The sequence below is a fragment of the Tursiops truncatus genome, chromosome 8 (assembly GCF_011762595.2).
Source record: "Tursiops truncatus isolate mTurTru1 chromosome 8, mTurTru1.mat.Y, whole genome shotgun sequence".
Classification (NCBI taxonomy): Eukaryota; Metazoa; Chordata; class Mammalia; order Artiodactyla; family Delphinidae; genus Tursiops; species Tursiops truncatus.
The window spans coordinates 107,502,150-107,522,682 of NC_047041.1; positions in this window are offsets into that span (position 1 = coordinate 107,502,150).

Here is a 20,533-nt window from a genome sequence, read left to right on the forward strand (position 1 = left end):
CCCCGCGCCCATACTTCTGTCTGCTGGGGGAGGGGCCGAGCCCCTGCAGCCTCAGGACGGGGCTCCTCCAGGCCCCGTCCAGCCGTCTGCTGCACACAAGCGCCTTCCCCCTCTTTGGGCACCTGAAGCGCTGAAGAGGGAGCCAAGGAGCTCAGGAGTCTGTGGGTGCCTCTGATCATGGGGAGCTGACCCAGGAAAAATGGGGAGGCCTGTTCCTCAGTGACCCGAAGGCCCCGAGGGGTACAGGTTCCAGCGACAAGGATCTAGCCTGAGGACACAGAAAGACTTTCTAGTAATTCAGAGGTGGGTGGGCCGCCCTGGGTCGCAGGAGGCTCTGAGCCCCACCCCCAGCTTGGTGGGGGGTCCACCCACGGGTGGGAGGAGCCTCCAGAGTGTAGGGACCTCATTCGCTGCAGGGTCAAGATTCAGGGACCCCTGGCTTTGCTCCCCACCTGGGGTGGGGGGCTGAGGGGGGAAGCGCGGGGGGGGGGGTTCCACTCTCCCCACGACTGTATCTCCATCAGCATTTGAATAAGAAATGGGGAGTTAAAAAGCGAGCGGTTGGAGCTGGTTGCAGGACAGAGTGAAGGTACTGACACCGCTGAACTGCACGCTTAAAAATGCTTAAGAGGTTACATTTTATGTATATTTTTAAACACAATTAAAAACGTAAAAAACAGGCCGGAAAAACGATGGGAGTCATATTCTTCAAAGTAGGGCTTTGTTTCTTCCCCCTCCCTCCGCGGGACTTCTTGGGGGTGGGGGCGGGGTGGGCAGTGTGCGGCAGGTCATACGCGCAGGTGCGGCAGGACAGCGTAGGGAGCCTGGCCTCTTGGACCCAATACGGGCGCTGGGTGCGGGGAGGAGGGAGAGGGGACGGAGGGCGTTTCCAAGCCGGCTCTCCCAGCACTGGCCGCCTATTTTTGGAGCATTAATCCCATTCCTCGAGAGACAGCCCAGCCACTCGCCCCCTCCTCCCTCGCTCGCGGGGTGAACCGACGCGGAGCGCGCAGGACACGGTGCGCGGAGACGGTGCGCCCGCGCCACCACCGAGGAAGGAGGAAGCAGGCCACGCTGGAAATTACACTTATTAGGCAAAGCGCAGTAAATGCAGGTGCTGCGGTTGCCAGGGGGTGTGCGCCCTTCCTTCTCCCTCGTTCGTTCTCGAGCTGGCCGCGAAGAAACCATGCCCGAGCGCCAGGGCAGAAAATGCTCCGCGCGCGGAGTCCCCACCTGATTGATAACCAGACAGACTGATAAAACGTAATGACGCTTATAATCCGGCGAATTGTGGCTTAATAGTCGATGCATTTTCAGTAAGACTGTCTTTTATTTACTTGTTTAATGACATGGGGCTCCAGGGACCCTGGAGAGGTCCCAGCCCCGGAAGTGCTGCAGGAGACAGGGAGCTGCCCCAACCCAGCTTCCCCTCCTGTCTGCTCCTGGCTCCTAATGGGGCCATTTATTTATGTTTTCAATTTGGTTATTATTATTCGCCTTTACAGAATTAGGAGTACATCAAACATCCTCTCGCCCCCAGAACCGGGTCACATGTCTCCAAAGTGCAGGCAAAGCTTCCCTCAGATGTAAGCAGAAGAAAAATATCTAATAATTATGTTGAATGTTAATAATTAAAGTCAGTATAACTCAGTGGATTGAGTCCCTGTTTCTTGCAGTTTGCCCGTCGCATCACGAGGTAAGCCTGTGCGTCGATTCTTTGTACGTGAATAGCTGGCAGATTTGCATTTTTGCAATATTAGTGTTTCCCATGAAATTGGTGTTTAATATGGGATTTTTCTCTTGTTTTTTCAGGACCCTTTCAACACCACGATCAGTCACTTGGTCTTCACCTGCCCCGTTTCCTTAGCCCCGCGTGAGGGGGTGAGGCTGCCCGTGTTTGGCACCTTGGTCATCTGTTGACTCCACCTCATCACACACTCATCGGAAAAACTCCAATCCTGTCCCACGGAGCCATATGCCAGAAATTCAGGAAGCAACTCACTGCAGTAAGAGCCCCGTGCGGGGAGCTCGGGCCACAGGTTAGGATTTGGAATTCATTTTGGTCACCTGAAGGTAGAGCCTTTCAGGGTTGGGTGCAGCTGTTGGAGACCTTTGTAAAGTCCCGGAGACCACTTTCTTGGGTACACGCCTCTGCCGTGGCCAGGCCTCGGAGCACAGTAGCTGGGACGGGAGCTGATCAAGGCTGCCCGTCCCAGGAGAGGCCTCAGCCCAAAGCGTAGGGAGGGTGGGAACCGGCACAGCGGCTGCAGGTGCAGCAACGGGGAGATGCCCTCCGACCCCGTGGGCGTGAGAGGTGTGCGCAGGTGGGCAGGGGAGCGGCCGGGACTTCTCTGCGGAAGCGGGGCTGGCCCGACAGGGCTGCAGCCCCCGCTGAGGCCTCTGCCCCCCGTCACGAGATGATCCCGCCTCAGGAACAGGAAAGGGGCCCAGTTGTGTCACTGAGCACCGCCCTGCTGTGGCCTAGATTGTGTCCCCCAGGTTCCTAGACTGAAGCCCAAACCCCAGCATCTCAGAATGTGACTGTATTTGGAGGTGGGCCCCTTAAAGAGTGGATGAAGGTAAAATGACTGAGGGACCCTGGGGTGACCCTAACCCCACAGGACTGGGGTCCTTATGAGAAGAGGAGGTCAGGACACAGACACACACAGAGGGACGACCCCGTGAAGACACAGGGAGGAGACGGCCAGCTACACGCCGAGGAGAGAGGCCTCAGGAGGACCAGCCTAGCCCACACCTGGATCTGGGACTGGAGACAGTAAACGACGTGAGGGCATCCGGGCCAGGGCTCTGAGGGCATCTGGGCCAGTGTGCTGTGACGGAGGCACCTCCAGCCCACCCGCGGCCGTGGTGCTACAGTCCCCTTCAGAAGCAGGTGGTTCATGTTGAGACTGATGACACCACAGGCGCCAAGAGGGTAAAGAAAGCTTATTCCTCACGGAGCAGGTGTCTGGGGGGAGCAGAGAGGCCCGATGCCTTGACTGAGGGCAGGAAGAGTGCGTCTTCACCAAGGTCACAGTGGGGCAGCTGTGAGTGTCCCCGCGTGGCAGGAACGTGCACTTGAATCTCCTGCCGGCACCAGAGGGCAGATGAAGCGCTCGCTTCCTTCCCAGCTCACCCAGATGTGGGCGCGAGGAACCCTAAAGGCCGTCAGCGAGCAGACACCGAGAGATGGAGTCCCATCCCTGGCGCACCTGGACAGCAGCCGGGCCAGAGCCACCGACCAGGCAGCTGACATCTCGGGCCAGCATGGAAGGGTGGCCAGAACAGCCTGTGCCTGGGGGCCGGGCTGCGGGGGAGGCAACCACTCACACCACCTCCCTGGTCCTTCCCTGCCCCCGCTCCCTGACCTAAAGAATCCTGTCCCTTTCTTCAAATTATGTTGCACTTTCAACTCCTTTCCAGGAGCTCTGCTCTCCTCTCTACCTGGCTGTGGGGAGGACACGGGGATGGACCCACCTGGCGGGCAGGGGAGGGAATGGGCCACGGCCGTGGCTGAGGTCGGGAGGGACAGTTAGCTCTCGAATACGCGTCCAGCCATCCATGTGGCCAAGATGAGCCCCGGGATCTTCCAGACCAGGCTCAGGATCTGGCCCGAGGCCCTGCAGCAGGAGGAGGGCAGAGGCTGGCAGGGCGGTGCCCAAGGAGGGATGTTCGGGGGGGAGGTGCTGGGCACCCATCCCACCCCCCACAGAGGCATTTTCCCTTCACCAACATCAGTGTCATAGGAGGGGCCGGACTTAATAAATGAAAACACAGAACGTGCAGCTAAATTTGAATTTCAGATAAACAACGAACAATCTTTCAGTATAAGTACGTCCCGTGCAATATTTAGGGCATATTTATGCTGAAAAATTATTCACTGTTTACCTGAGTTTTAACATAAGGGTGTCCTGCCACCTGCCTGGCGACCCCGTGAGCGTGGGAGGTGTGCGCAGGTGGGCAGGGGGAGCGGCCGGGACACTAGGCCTTTCTCAGATCCCTGGGCCACGGCAGTGGCCTCGTGGCCTTGAAGTGTGTCCTGGGGGCCCAGCTGCCTGGGGGGACGCTGAGGTGGGCCAGGGGAGGGGGCAGAGCAACACCCACCCTCACCCTCAGGTCCAGTGGAGGGACGGAGGGGCAAGGCCCAGAGGGGCCCCCCTTTTGCTGGGGACAGCACCTCCCGGAGGCTGCGGCCCCCCAGGTGCCTCCCCCCTAGCACCCCTACAGCTGTGGTTTACAGGAAACCCAGGGGCGTTTCCAAAGGAACGTGCTCTCTGCGGCACTGGTTTCCCGCGCTCTGCGGCTCCAGGCACCTAACTCGGAGCTCGGGGCGTGGGATTCACAGCAGAGCGACGGCGCCAGAAGCAGGGGTTACTCGGCCTGAAGCTCGGCCCAGCCGGGACGCCCCCAACACCCCCAGCAGCCGAGCCGTCGTCCTGAGAGGCCGCCACATGCGCCTTCATTGGTTTTAAATGAGGAGAAAATAGGCCAGCGGTAAAACGGAAATAAAGTGACTCGGGGTTAATAGACCTGAACGTTCAAGTTCATCCGAGCAGGTGACAGCGGGGAGAGAGCAGTCAGTGCCGGCAGCTCAGCGGCGTGAGATCGGGCTGCAGGGGGTCTGCCGCCCTCTGGGGGGACTCTCCTCTTTGGCTGGGTCTCTGAGCACCCCCGGGACCCCTGACACCCTAGGGCAGACCCTGGGCTCCCTTGCTTTGCTGAGGGCATGAGGCAGGACGGCCCAGTGTTCAGATGCCCCAGGTCAGGGGTCAGCCTGCTGCGTTCAAATTCCTCCTCCCCTGCTGGAGCCGGTAGGGCCCCGTCCCCTCCTGACCTGCCCCTGTCCATGAGTGAGGGTGGTGGCAGTGACCCCTGGGTGCATGGTCGTAGGGCAACTAGATGAGAGGGTGGGTGGGGCCAGTGCCCAGGCAGGGCTGCTGCGGGGTCCTGGCAGTGCCCCTTCCTGGGCCTGTCCCTGTGTGCAGTGCCCTGGCAGCCTGGCACCCGAGAGGCAGGGGCAACCCAGCCCCAGAGGACGAGGCCAACACGGCTATTCCTGGGTCGCTTGGGCTGCACCCCAGCTCCTGGCACCATGGGCTCCTGGCCAGTCCCCTCATGGGCATGGGGCCTGCTGGGCAGGAATCGTTGCCCTTCTCTGTGTTGGTCAAGGGTCTACCGGCTGGCAGGGTGTCTGCTGACCCCAAGAATGTGGGGAGTGGAGAGTCCATGGCCAGAAGGAGAACTGAGTGGGCAGCTTAGGTGTCCAGGCAGCAGCTGTGGTGGGTGTACCTGGCAAGGCGAGAGTGGGGCTGGGGAGTATGCACACAACCGTCCCTTGCCAGTTCTCAGCACATCCTAGCAGGGATGCCACCCTTTCCTTCCTGTTTACACCCTCTCTCCCCGCATGCGCCCAGTAGCCACTCCCCCGCATCCTTTTGGTCCTTCCCCGCACCGTCCGTCCCCGGCAGGATAATTCAACGTGTGCTTCTGTGTCCACCCTGTGCACCCCAGGCAGCCTCCTCGAGGCTGGAGTCTCCTCTGCCTTTTCCGTGGAGGCCTCAGTAATGCTTTCTGGAGGCACACGGTTTTGTTCGTTTGCTTTTTATTTTTTCAAAATTTTAAATTTGTGGTAAAATGTGCATAACCTAAAATTTGCCATTTTAACCGTTTTCAGGTGCACAATTCAGCGGCATTCAGTGCACTCGCACACGTTATGCAGCCGTCTCTGCTCTCCTCTATGGTTCTTCATCGGTCAATTTGAGATATTATTCACTAACTTCTGTTGTGTCAGGTGAGGACTAGCTCTGTTATTACCCCTCACCTGTCCCTCACCTGTCCTTCCTCATGTACTCCATACAGAGAGAACTTTTAAACTTGAATCAATGGTCAGTGTTTACAACATCCTGTCTACACACCATCCACTCTAGTAGAAGGTAGTGTAACTTCATTACCTTCTTTGGACAGCCTTTTGTTTTTCCTGGAGTTTGTTATTGCTGCATATTCCACTTGCATCAATTGCTGTCCTTTTGTCTTTAATTCTTTCCAGTTGCTCTGCCCTACTGTACAGCTGTCTACTGCTGCTGCACCAAATTGCCATAAATTTAGCGGAGAACACCTTGAGAGACGTGACTAAGGAAAGTTCTAGAAGCGTCCTGTGTGTCTAGTTGGAGCAGGTCCTGCCAGAGTGGACAGAGGCCCTCCCATGAGCACAGTGCCAGGCCAGGGGCCGAGCGTAAGGAAAGAAGGGTGTCCAGAGGCTCCTGTCCAGACCTGGAGACAGTGCCCACCTGGGAGGAGGAGTTGGCAGCAGCAGGTGGCATCTGGCAGATACACGATATTAGGGCAAAGGCCCAGAACCAGGAGCTGCTCCCCCGGAGATCTGCCTCCTCAGCCACGCCCTCCACGGAGCGCAGGCCTGTCCGCCGTTGCTCACTGTTCTGCCCCAGCGCCCAGCAGGCCCTCAGACAGGCAGCTGCCCCAAGACTGACTAAGTTCTGGATGGAATGCTCGCCCGCACGGGACCAGATGTTTCCGGAGAAGGCCAGACTTGGGCGATCCTGGAGAGAGAGGGGGATGTGCATTCCTGCAGAGAGGGAGGGGTCCCAGGCTGTGGAGGGCAGATGAGCCAGGGCTGGACGGCAAGGACAGCCAGCACGGGGGGTGTGGCCAAGGGGATGGCTGGGGTCAGTGACGGAGGGGTGCTCGCCCTGGGGAAGGACGCAAATCTGATGGGCCGGGCCCCCCAGGATGACATGTGGGTAGGCGGGGGCTGGGTGTTAAGATGGGGGTGGTCAGCTGAGACAACCCAGGTGAAGCCAGAGATGGCAGGAGGAGGGGCCACCAGAAGGTTCTAGAAGCCAGTGGGGCACCAGCCCATGTTTGGGCCAGACCCTGGGCCGTATGGCCATGGGGGGTCCAGGAAGGACATTCTCTACATGAAGGGCTGTCCAGCCCAGCGCCCGGTCAGTTCCCACGGCCACGGCCAGGCCCTGGCCGCCCCACAGGCCTGCGGGATGGGAGCCTACTGCCCGGGTCTCGGAGGAGGGAGGAAAGACAAAGACAACAAAGGCGGCAGCCGGCACTGAGCCCGTCAGAGTCAGGCCACATGGAGCAGGTGGGCCTCGGGGCCAGGCCGAGCGCCCGCCACAAGCCATCCATCAAGTCGAAGGTCCCATTGAAATTCTAATAGGAAAGGGGCGGGAGGCAGGGACTTCCCTGGGGCCGCTCTCCTGGCTCAGAGCGCCCAGGACAGGGTCACAGGGCCCCGGGAGGGGCACACAGAAGTGAGGTCACTCCCCCAGGAAACTCAGAGCACGTGGTTTTGGTGGCTTTCCCAGGGACCCCCAGGAAGACTGCAAACTGCCCCCAGCACCGGCGGGAGTCTGAGCAGAGGACTCTGCCGTGGTCAGGCAGGCGTCCCACTGCGCGGCTGGATTTTCGGAGGGGCTCCCGGGGCAAACGGCATTTTGTTTGCATGAGTTATAGATGCCCCTTCCCTGGGAGGCAGGATGTGGCTCTCCCCCCAGCGCCCCACGCTCTGCACGGGTATCCACTCAGGACACCCCGCCTGGCTTCAAGTGCTCAGTACTTTCTCTTAGATTTCATTCAATTCAGAATGTGGGTTGGGGGAGCCTCACACCCCCACGTGCGTCCGGCCAGCAGGAAGGGGCCCCGAGGCCCGCAGGCTGGGGAAGGACGGCATGAACCGAGGGGGGGCCGGTTGCAGAGAGGGTCCTGCAGGCGAGGCAAGGACTTGGACTTCTGTTCCAGGGGGACATCCGACCAATCTCCAGCCAGAGACGCAAAATTCAGACCACGTCACCCTCTTGCTGGACCTCCTCCCACCAGGAGGGGGACGGCTGGCCCTGTGCCCCTTCTTTGGGCCCTGCCGCCCCAGATGCACAGAGAAATGGCCCTGCCCAGCTCCTGTGGGGCGGGGTGACCACCCCCCACCCCCCACTGCTGATCCACTGCCAGAAAGCGAAGTGCGAGGGGCCTTGAACCTGCTGCCGATGGTGCGACCTGGGATGGAGGCAGACGAGGGCTCGCAGGCGTGGGGACAGCTGGGGCCCACGGACCCCAAGGAATAGTGGTCAGTGCAGGGCAGAGAGGGGCAAACCCACGGAGTGTCCACGGGGAGAGCCCGCGGGGGAGGAAGCCACTCCCGCGTCCTGACAGCCGTGAGCAGTGAGGGTGCCACAGGGGTGAGCGCAGGCGGGGGTCGCTGGAGGGAGGCAGGCCGGTGAAGGCTCTCGAAGCAGCGGACCCCTAGCCCCACCCCCTGCACCCTGGGACCCCTGCAGGTGCCTTCGGGGTTTATTCCCCCGGAGGGTAGCGGGGAGACTCCGGGCGCAGCTTGGGGTGGGTGGAGTGGGGGGAAGCCCTGCCCCAAGAAACACCGAGACCCTGGGCGACAGAACCCCAGCACCCCCAGTGGGCAGCCGGCGGACGGTGCCGCCGCTGAAGACCAGGCGTGGAGCTCCCGGGGGTGCTGACGGGAGGGTCCCCTGGAGAAGCTCAGGGAGAGGAGATGGGGGGGTGTGGGGAGGGGCCAGGGCTCCTGGCGCTGAAAAGGCCCTGAGGACAGGCCAGCCGACCACGTGGGGGTGCTCAGGAGCACCCCCCCACCCCGCCCCTGGGAGAGGGCTTTAGAGCCTGGAACGCGGCGGAGCCTGGGTCACAGAAGGCAGGTGCGGGTGCGGGTGCGGGTGTGGGCTGGGGGGAGGGGCCCTCGCGGCAATGGCTGGATGTCCCGTGATAACTGCCGGCAAAGGAAGCCCTCCAGGAAGTGAACCCGCCAGCACCCACGGAGGAGCTCGAGGCAGGGCCTCCCCAGGGCAGCCTTCAGGGGAGACCATGGCCCTGGGGGACCCAGACGAGCCCCTCCCGGATCCTGACCCTCAGAAGCAGGGAGGTGGTGAAACGCGTGTTGTTTCCAGCCGTGACGTTTGCGGGTAACTTGCTACATGGCAGCCGATGCAATAGCTCACGGAATAAAGAATGTTAGCAGCGGGGCTGGACCCACTGTGAGTGTCTGAAGCTCTAGGGAAGGAGGGCCTGGGGGGGTGGCTGCCCTCGCCTCCCCTGCAGCTGGGTCCGGACTCGCGCAGGCCCGGCTGCTGCCCTCCTCGCTGTTGCCTCCGCGAGTCCACAGCCAAGCGCCCGACAACACCTGGGGTCCCTGTGGGGCAGCGGGGACCCGTCGGGAAGAGGGCTCAGGGCAGGAAAAGTGGAGACATCTGCAAAGTGCCAGGCCTGTGTCTGCCTCACTGCCTGTGGCCACCGTGACCTTAAGAGCGTGTGACTTGTGTCCCCACAAGAAGCGAAAGCAGAGTCTCGGAGAGACACGTGCTCACCCGTGTCCACGACATCATCATTCACACGCCTGAAGGTGGATGCGGCCCACGTCCGTCAGCAGGAGAACAGGCACGCAACCTGTGGTCCATGCACACAGTGGGGCATTACTCAGCCTTGAAAAGGAAGGAAATCCTGACACAGGCTACCGCAGGACGGCCCCTGGAGGACGTTATGCTAAGTGAAAATAATCCGGACACAGAAGGACAAACCCTGTCTAATTCCACCCACGTGAGGTCCCTGAAGGAGTCAGATCCATAGAGACAGACAGGAGATGGTGGGGTCCGGGGCTGGGGGAGGGGAGGGGAGGGAGTGTTCATGGGGGCAGAGTGTCCGTTTGGGAAGACGGAACGTTCTGGGGATGATGGTGGGGAAGGTAACACAGCATGTGAATGTGCTCCGTGCCCGGACATGTACACCGCGAAACGGCTGAGATGGTAAATATTATGTTGTGTGTTTGTTACCACAATCTAAAAAAAAAGAATAGTATTTTTAAAAAAGAACACAGTGGCTGCTGAGTTTTGCTCCTCTCTGGCCGACTGTGTCCTGGAGACACCTGATTCAGCTGAGTTGACACAAACCACTGCCTGGGCCTCACGCTCCCCCTGGACTGACCGACGGGGGGACTGTTTTCAGCTTGAGGCGTCTGTGGAGAGCTGGCTGTTTGGAGAGGCCACAGCCCTGGAGACAAGAATCCAGGCTCCAGGCCCCGATGCCCGAGCACCAGGCCAGCCTTGCACATTTCTACCTGCAAGGCTTTGGAGAGGTTCTATGGGGGACCTGCTGTCCTCTTCCCTCATAAAAGCCAGGGTCACGGCAAGCCAGCCTCATGAGGCTCTTGAGACAGCTGAGTGGGTCAATATGTGTGAAATCTTTTAAAAGTACCTGCTACTATCAGACGGTATAGAAGTGTTAGCTCTTGTTGCATCGTTGAAGCGTAATTGTGTGTTGAGTTTATGATGTCATCACAGAATCTCTGATGGCCTGTTCCAGGACGTGGCCAGACACAAGCTTGGGAAATAGGAGGGAAATAACGCATTTACGCCCTGGACGGGGTATGAGTTTGCTCAGGCTGCTGTAACCAACATCACAGACCAGGGGGCTTAAACAGCAGACGTTATTGTCCCCAGTCCTGGAGGCTGGAATCCCAGATCCAGGTGTGGGCAGGGCTGGGTCCTCCCGAGGCCTCTCTCCTCGGTGTGTAGACGGCCGTCTTCTCCCTGTGTCCTCACCAGGTCGTCCCTCTGTGTGTGTCTGTGTCCTGACCTCCTCTTCTTATAAGGACACCAGTCATTGGATTAGGGTCACAGTCTTATGACTTCATTTACCTTACTCACCTCTTTAAAGACCCCACCTCCAAACACAGTCACATTCTGAGGTCCTGGGGTTTAGGTCTGCTACGCACGACTCAGCCCATCACAGATGGAGAATGGCACTGGAATTAAGTATGGTTCTAACCGCTTCAGAACCTTCTAGAGGTAAAGGCTACACTGCCTCCCAGAGGCCCCAGGAGGTCAGGGACCAGAGGTCGGGGTCTCCGTGGACGGCCCTGGGAGGGGGCTCATTCGTCCACCACAGGCTTTTTGTTTAGGAGACAAGAGGGGGCGGATGTGTCCCTCCGCCGTGATGGCTCTCCCCGTAGACTGGGGAGGGGGCCCTGCTTATTGGAGAGCTAAGGGGAGGGGCAGGGCAGGGGTCCCCATTCCTCCCTGGGAACCAACCTGCCCAAGCCTCTTCCGTGCTCTTCCAACCTCCACGGTTTCCAGCATGGGGCTCTCCCCTTAGGGAAGGACAGGGACAGCTGTGCCTGGGGGGCAAGTCTGCACATTCTGAGGGTCGTCATTAAAAAGACCCTGAGCTCATATTCTCCAACAGCAGCTTAACCGGTAATAAACAGCATGTTGGTCCCCCAAACCTCACTCTTTTATTTCTCAACTGGCGCAGAACTCCACGGGGAGAAGTGGGGCCTCCTCAAACCGTATCAGAACGAGCCCAGAATTCCTGGAATTTGAAGAACCAGATGAGAATCCTGTGGGCACCCCATTTTTCTCCTGGCCCTGGAAGAAAACAAAACTCATCTACAAGGAAGATTATCAGGCTCGTTTCTGAATTTTCCACAGGAACATTCCATGCCAGGAGCAATGTCTACAGGGACCTCAGAGAAAGAGAGTAATCCAGTAATTCTATAACCAGCTCAATTCTTGTGCAGGGAAAGGCCACAGACTTTTGAAATGTGAAATTTTTGAATTTTGCAAATTTTGTAATTGGAAGGTTTAATGTGATATAATTTATACAGGATAAAATGCTCCAATGTAAACTGTCCAGTTCAATGGGTTGTAAAAAAAAATGTACCCCCCTTTGTAACTACCTTCCCGGTCCAGACCCAGAGCATTTCCATCAGCCTGGAAGGTTTCTCTGCGCTCCTTTGCCGTAAATCCCTGCTGCCCCATCCCCAAGGCTGCTGACCATTGACCTGACTTCTATCAATAGATCAATTTTGCCTGTTCTAGGATGTTGTGATAGTGAAATCAAATGGCCTGTTCTTTTTGGGTCCAAATGTCACTCGTGTCTGACATTTGACCCTTTCGTAGCATCGCAGACAACATTTTCAAACATCTCAAGAACAGGAGCCTCCCAGAGACTCTGTGGTGATTCCTCCACTTGCTGAGAGGCCCCTGGCCAGGGAGGACCCTATTACGTGCATCACTTTATATCCAGCCCCTCAGATAGGGCCCCGGCATCCACTGTATAAATGAATGATGAAATAAAAGCAGATGCTGTTATAAAATGAGCGAGGTTGACCCTGAATCAACTTAAATGTAGAACGACTAAACAAAGCAAAGGGGCTTCCCTGGTGGCGCAGTGGTTGAGAGTCCGCCTGCCGATGCAGGGGACATGGGTTCGTGCCCCAGTCCGGGAAGATCCCACATGCCGCGGAGCAGCTGGGCCCGTGAGCCATGGCTGCTGAGCCTGCGCGTCCGGAGCCTGTGCTCCGCAACGGGAGAGGCCACAGCAGTGAGAGGCCCGCGTACCGCAAAAAACAAAACAAACAAAAAAAACTCTAGGAATTGTCCAAATGCATGCAACAAATTGAGACATTTTTGTTTGTTTGTTTGTTTTTATAAATTTATTTATTTTTTGGCTGCGTTGGGTCTTCGTTGCTGCACGTGGGCTTTCTCTAGGTGCAGCGAGCGGGGCTACTCTTCATTGTGGTGTGTGGGCTTCTCATTGTGGTGGCTTCTTTAGTTGCAGAGCATGGGCTCTAGGTGCATGGGCTTCAGTAGTTGTGGCATGCGGGCTCAGTAGTTGTGGCTCGCGGGCTCTAGACCACAGGCTCAGTAGTTGTGGTGCACAGGCTTAGTTGCTCCGCGGTATGTGGGATCTTCCCAGACCAGGGCTCGAACCCGTTTCACCTGCATTGGCAGGCGGATTCTTAACCACTGCGCCACCAGGGAAGTCCCTTGAGACATGTTTATCCAGGGAAATCTACTGAATCTTGGCAGGAACCGTGAGAGTTTGTGGCATCTTAGCCAGGGCCTGCTCCTCTCCCTCCCCGCCCACAAGACCCATTGCAGGGAAGTCCGGCCCAGCCTGGAGAGCAGAAGGACTGTGGCAGAGGGGGCCGGCTTTCTCTGGAGCTGAGTCTGGAAAATTTCATGCTCAGGGCGTTGCCAACAACAACAACAACAACAGCAAACTCTGTGGCAACTGACAGAGAAGGCCAACACCCCAGCTAGCCTGAGGTCCCCGTAGTGGTCGGGGCAAGTGACGGACCACCCAGACAGACAGACATTTCACGTGGACATCTGGGGGGTGAAAAAGCCAGGGAGGGCCTTGAAAGACGCCATGTGTCCCTGGTGGCCTGGCGGATAGCACCCATGCTCAGTAGAGAGCAGAGAAGCCCCAGCGGCCACTCACGACCAGAGGAACATGAATCCCTTTTCCGAAGGGCTACTCGGTTCTCCCAACGCCATCACTGAAGATTCTGTCTTTACCCCGTGATTTGTGACCCACCCTTGTCATCCATGAACTTTCCACCCAGCCGGGCCCTTTCTGTGGTCCGAGTCCACTCCGGCACCGGCACCACGCGGCTCTAAACAGGTCACAGAGACTTTCAGGTGTCGTCACATCCGCTGAGTCCTCACAATTTCTCTTTTTCGGGGCACTCCTAGCTTTTCCTACATGTTTGCTTTTCTGTAAGAACTGTATCACCAACTCGTTTCACTCCATAAACGTGTCTTGGTATCTTGATTGGGGTTGCATTGAATTTATAAATTAACTTAGGAAGAAGTGACACTTTACAATTTGGGTCACTCTGTCCAAGGGGATGAGGATGTCTTTCCACTTCTTCAAACCGACTTGTGCCCCTTTCCAGAGTGTTTTAAAATTTTCCCCATGGGTTTCAGTGCAGTGTTTTTCAAAACAGTGGTCCACTGTCTCTCCCTTCAAAGCAGCTGATGCCAATTCTGCAAGTTCTGACAATGCTATTAAAACAAACAAACAAAAACTTACTATGCGGGCTTCCCTGGTGGCGCAGTGGTTGAGAGTCCGCCCGCCGATGCAGGGGAAGCGGGTTCGTGCCACGGTCCGGGAAGATCCCACATGCCGCGGAGTGGCTGGGCCCGTGAGCCATGGCCGCTGAGCCTGCGCGTCCAGAGCCTGTGCTCCGCAACGGGAGAGGCCACGACAGTGAGAGGCCCGCGTACCGCAAAAAAAAAAAAAAACTTACTATGGGACTTCCCTGGTGGTGCAGTGGTTAAGAATGCAGGGGACACGGGTTCAATCCTAGGTCTGGGAAGATCCCACATGCCACGGAGCAACTAAGCCCGTGCGCCACAACTACTGAGCCCGTGTGCTGCAACTACTGAAGCCCATGCGCCTAGAGCCCGTACTCCACAACAAGAGAAGCCACCGCAATGAGAAGCCCGCGCACCGCAGTGAAGAGCAGCTCCCTCTCGCCGCAACTAGAGAAAACCCGCGCGCAGCAGTGAAGACCCAACACAGCCAAAAATAAAAATAAATAAATAAAAATTTTAAAGTTAAAAAACAAAACAAAACACTTACTAGAGAGTGTTAGGCAGGGTTTCAGACAAGTCAGGACTCACATCCTTTCTCCAGATGGTCCTTACACGGCCTGTTGGGTGACAGCTGTGGAGCGCCCGCGGCTGTCCAGCCGGACCCACAGGAGAAACCGCCAAGTTTTCCTGTGCGTGGGTGCTGACCAAATGTCCACATGTCACAGTTGCCACCAGGGCGCAGTGATTATAAGACAACATCCACTGCCACTCACAGATCTAGAGAACAAACTAGTCGTTACCAGTGGATAGGTGGAAGGGGGGAGGGGCGACGTAGGGTTGGAGGTTAAGAGGCACGAACTATCAGGTATACAAAAAACTACAAGGATACATTGTACACACAGGGAATATAGCCAATATTTTATAATAGTTATAAATGGAGCAAAACCTTTGAGAATTGCGAACCATTCTATTGTGCCATTGTAATTTATTGATATACAATATTATGCATCAAATATACTTCAATAATAATAGAAAAAGACAACATCCATGGCAACACTGCACCTGACTTCAGAGATGTTAAATGGTGAAAAAAACATGCCTAGGAATTTACAAAATATAGCGCATCCGGAGAAAATGCCCACTGGAAACTTCATTGGCGTGGCTCACAAATGAAAGGAGGACATCCTGGGACTTCCCTGGTGGTCCAGTGGTTAACACTCCACGCTCCCAATGCAGGGGCCCTGGAGTTCGATCCCTGGTCAAGGAACCAGATCCCGCATGCTGCAACTAAAAGATCCCGCACGCTACAACAAAGATCCCACGTGCCGCAACGAAGACCCAGCACGGCCAAATAAATAAATAAATAAATTTTAATAAATTTATTTATTTATTTTATTTAGTTATTTTTGGCCGTGCTGGGTCTTCGTTGCTGCACGCGGGCTTTCTCTAGTTTCAGTGAGCCGGGGCTGCTCTTCGTTGCGGTGCGCGGGCTTCTTGTTGCGGTGGCTTCTCTTGTTGCAGAGCACGGGCTCTAGGTGAGCGGGCCTCAGTAGTTGTGGCTCATGGGCTCTAGAGCACAGGCTCAGTAGTTGTGGCGCACGGGCTTAGCTGCTCCGCGGCACTTAGGATCTTCCCGGACCAGGGCTCGAACCAGTGTCCCCTGCATTGACAGGCGGATTCTTAACCACTGCGCCCCCAGGGAAGTCCCTAAATATTTTTTTTAAGTAAATAAAAAAAGGAGGAAGTCCTGCGATCATCTCAACAGAGACTGAGGATGCTTTTGAGCAAATCCAATGTTCCTTCATTCGATTTAAAAACTGACTAACAAACGAGGTGAGTCACAGAAATCTGTCCCTCTGAGGCTGGGTGCCTATATTCAGTGCTGGGGTCCTGACCGCTGCTGTAAGAAAGAGAAATTAAAAGGAAAAATTAAATTATGTCATCACACATGATATAGTTGGGTATACAGAAGAATCCACAAGAGCCAGTGCTACCGGTTGAACTGACTTCAGAATGTGGCTGTGTTCGGAGCTGGGACCTTTACAGAAGTAGATTAAGTGAAAATGAGGCCATTAGGATGGGCTCTAGTCCAACGTGACTGGTGTCCTTATAAGAAGAGGAGATCAGGACGCAGACACACCAAGAGGGACGAACAGGGAGAAGACAGCTGTCTACATGCCAAGGAGAGAGGCCTCAGGAGGACCCAGCCCTGCCCACACCTGGATCTCAGATTACAGCCTCCAGGACTGGAGACAACGAACGTGTGTTGTTTAAGCCGCCCCGTATGTGGCATGTTGTTATGGCAGCCCTAGCAAACTCATACAGCCTCGACTGATACAAAATCAATATACAGGGTGTCTAGTTTCTATGTGGGGTGACGAGGACGTTCTGGAGCTGGGTGATGGCGGTGGCTGCAGGACAATGTGAATGTGCTTAATGCCACTGAACTGTTCCCTTAGAGATGGTTCAAATGGTAACTTTTATGTTATGTTATTCTACCACAGTAAAGAAAAATCAATACACAGAAATCAATTCTTTCTGTGCCTGCAACAAACTGTTGAAAATAGAATTTGGAAGCTGACGCTTATAATAAGCCTCAAAAATATCAAACAGCCATGAATCTAACAGAAGATGTGTAAGAGCACTCTGGTGACCGTCACGACATTTTGAGGGAATTTAGAGATTATCACTAAAAATTGAGAAATACGCTATATTGATGGATGTCGAGACTCAGTACTGTTCGGATGTCGGTTCTCCTCAAAGCAGTTATCTGTTTGACACCGGGTTTTAATGGGATGCTTTTAATGTCTAAGAAATAAGCAGGGCAGTTGCTGTAGGTTTCCAGCTTCGTGAATGAAGGATGTGCTTTTGTGCTCCTGATTCACTGAGAGTTTTCACCTTTGAGCTCCTAACGTACGGAATCGCACTGATGGACGTGGTAGCGCGGAAACACCCTCGCAGGCCGAGAGGAGGCTTCCTTCAGGTCGAGGACAAGTTATTCTTTTGATCCCTCACTTGGTTTTTTGCTGGTGTTTTATTTAGGCAAGTTCAGAACACTACGTGCCTCCACGTGGACGTGCCTGAGAGATTCCAAGCAACGACCAGGCATTAACTCTGGGAAGCGGAGGGCCTGCGGCTTCGAACCGTTGTCTGCGTTGCGTGTGCTGCCTGTCTGTGGCTCGTGCAGCAGAAACAGACGTGAAATGGAAACCTGCACGGTGTTTGCATCCAGTCTCCTGTGATGCTGCCTGGGGTTTTCCTTCACGTTCTTTTTTCCTTTGTGTGTGTCTGTGTGTAAGACTGCATGTGATTGTTTGCGTCTCTATCACCAGGTGTGTCTGTGTGTTTGATTGTGCGTGCTCGTGTATTTGTGTCTGTCTGTGTGTGTTACCGTGTGTGTACGTGTGTGACTGTGAGTGTGTGAACGCCTGTCGGATGCAGGGGGACGCTGCTGCGGGCAGGCTGGTCCCAGGGCCAGGACCGCTGTCCATCTTTCACTGTTGGCCACTCCCACATAAGGGGGCACTGCCCGCTGCTCGGACCTGCTCTGTGGGTCTCCCTGGTGTTGATGGCCGGCGGACGGCCACCACGTCACATACTGCTGGTCATCGTCTAGTTTCCTTAGAGAGTCAGTGCCCCGAGGGCAGTGGTCCCTGTTGGTCTGTCTGTCCCTGGCTCACAGGAGATGCCCCCAAATATATGGGGAGAAATGAACGAGTCCATTTCATCCCATAGTTCCTCAGTTTCATTTAGACCTTCAAAGTGCTGGGTAGAAACTTGTGCATGAAGTTCTCCTTTAACTTTTTTTTTTTTTTTGTGGTACGCGGGCCTCTCACTGTTGTGGCCTCTCCCGTTGCGGAGCGCAGGCTCCGGACGTGCAGGCTCAGTGGCCATGGCTCACGGGCCCAGCCGCTCCGCGGCATGTGGGATCTTCCCGGACCGGGGCACGAACCCGTGTCCCCTGCATCAGCAGGCGGACTCTCAACCACTGTGCCACCAGGGAAGCCCTCCTTTAACTTTTGACATCCCTTTAGTTTCTGTCATTATTTTACTTTTTTGTCTTTTATCTTTAATAAAATTCATTTTTCCCCAAAGTCCAGCTTTGGGTTTTCCTGGGCAGGTCTACTTGTCAATTTCCTGTTTTCTCAGTTTCCTCCTGCCTCATCGAGCCCTTTCCTGGGGGCATCTGCTCTGTGCTTTCTGGCTTCAGCGTCCCCCCGACCCCCGTTCTCCAGGAAACGCCCACGGTGCTGCTGTGAGGCCATTTCCAGGCAGCTTTAACCAGGAAGTTGTTTACAAAGGTCTCTTTAAAGGGTCCCGGGAAACGGGGCCTTGCGTTACTGGGGCGCAGAGGGAGCTCGTGGGTGATCCCGGCCCCCGTGCGGCACTGGGCGAGTCCACCTTCCCGTCCCCAGCCTCCTCTGCTTACTGTGACCACACGTTCGGCCTGCCCTCCGACCAGGTAACTCCATCCCCAGGGACCTACTTACCTACTTACCTTCCACTTCGTCAGCTTCTGTGAGCGTGTCTGGTGTCTCACTGTGAGGGTGGAGCTCACCCGAAAAGTCCTGAAGGGTTTTGCTTCCTACATCCCGAAGGTGAGCATTTAGCTGCACTATTCACTACTGATACGTCCTTTTGGAGGATTTTACCTTTAGTGCATATAAAACCTTCCTTTTTCTAGATTAAGTCTTTCCATCTTCATTCTATTTTAATTAATACTTGTTCAGACGTAGAGTGGCACAACCACTTTCTCTTTGTGTGTGTGGATGCTTTAATCTCTGTCTTTCCCTCTATGTTCAAAGGTTCCTTTTCATTTAGCTTCTGACTGTATCTCTTATAAACAGCATACAGAATTGTCCACTAATCCCTCTCCCACCCCCTCAAATCTGGAAGGTTCTTAGTAGGGACCTCAGCCCTTGATGCTTTTCTGTGATCGTTAGCGGCTTCGCATCTACCTGGCCGTCTGGTCTTGTATTTCTTATTTACCGTGGTTTTTACTGTTACCCCTCCCCCCAAGCCTTTCACTGTATTGGCTGAATTGTCTTTGCTCCACTTTTTGTCTTGATGATGGTTTGGAAGTTCTCCATCCAATTTCTGTTCTCCTGGTGGCTACCTTTAAAACCTATTTTTAATTTATTTTATTTTTAAATTTTATTTTGTATTAGAGTTGATTTACAACGTTGTGTTAGTTTCAGGTGTACAGCAAAGTGATTCAGTGACACATATACTCATTCTTTTTCAGGTTCTTCTCTCGTATAGTTTATTACTGGATATTGAGTAGAGTTCCCAGGGCTATACAGTAGGTCCTTGTTGATTAGCTATAAAATCTTAACATAGGTTGGAAGACATTTTTCTGTGGATACCTGGAATCAGTCTCCTATCGGGGGTTACAGAGGAGCTGCCAGTCCGGGGGGACATTTTACCGACATTGTTTAGGAGGGTCAGAGTGCAGTGATGACAACACACACACATTTGGTCAGCTTATTATGGTTTTGGGATCCCCTTATGCACCCGGGGTGGGGTGCCCATCACCCTCTTTAGGTGCAGCCAGTCAGCATCTCTGCCCTCCTTGGAAGCAAGAGGAGAAGCTGCTCTTATGCTGGGTTTGAAATGCCCACATAAAACCCACAGGTACACACGTGTGTGCACACGCACACAGATGCACCACACGTTCATAGGTACCACTATACACCCACAGCACAAATGTACACGCCCGTACACACACTCACACAGATGCACACACACGCTCACACACGTGCACACGTCGGCCCCACGGCTGCAGGGCTCGGCCCCTTCTCCTCTGTGTCCCCGATGCCAGGAGCAGGGGATGCCCGATGACACCCAGTGGAAGATCGGTGCCAGGCACCGAAACCGCACTGGCAGAAGCAGTGCTGAACCCACGGTGAGATGGTTCTGTCCTTCCAGGGATGTTGTGTGAGTTTCCACAGATGCTCTGAAAAGGAAACAGTCTCCTGTTGGTGGCCGAGCAGCTGGCAACAGTCCAGCCTTCCAGATGGCCGTCCACTGCTGGCCCAGATGCCCCAGAGGGCCACAGGGCCAGTGGTCACAGAGGGAGGCTCAGTGCTGGGGACAGCTCCAGCCACATGGACAATTGCCGGCCTGGGATGTATTGTGAAGATGGGGCCCAGGGACTGAGCGGGGGTCGCAGGGGGACCGGGGCAGACAGAGGACGAGGACCTGTGCAGGGGAGAGGCTGGAGCCTGCAGCCGTGGGTGAGTTCCAGGGAAGGGAGCCGCCAGCACGGGACAAAAGAGATGCAGGAAGACCAACCACAGCAAGTGGAAGGAGAAGGAAAAGGTTCCCTGAGGAAGGAGAACGCTGGGAGGAGAGAGACACAGAGACTGGGAGACACAGAGACAGAGAGAAGAGACAGGGAGACATACAGAGACAGAGAGACAGAGAGAAGAGAGAGGGAGGAAGGAGACGGGGGGGGGGGGGGGGGTTGACCCGGGCGGGGGGCGCAGAGGGAGGCTTCCAGACCCGGAGCAGCGGGAAGACGCCTGCCCGCCGCGGTGAGGGGACGGGAGGACGCGTGGGGACCTTGACGCCCAGTAAGCCGACGGCAGTGTGGCTTCTCCTCACCCCAGCTTTTTTTCATCCTCGTAACCGGCCGCTGTCCTCCTGCGGCCACCCCGCCT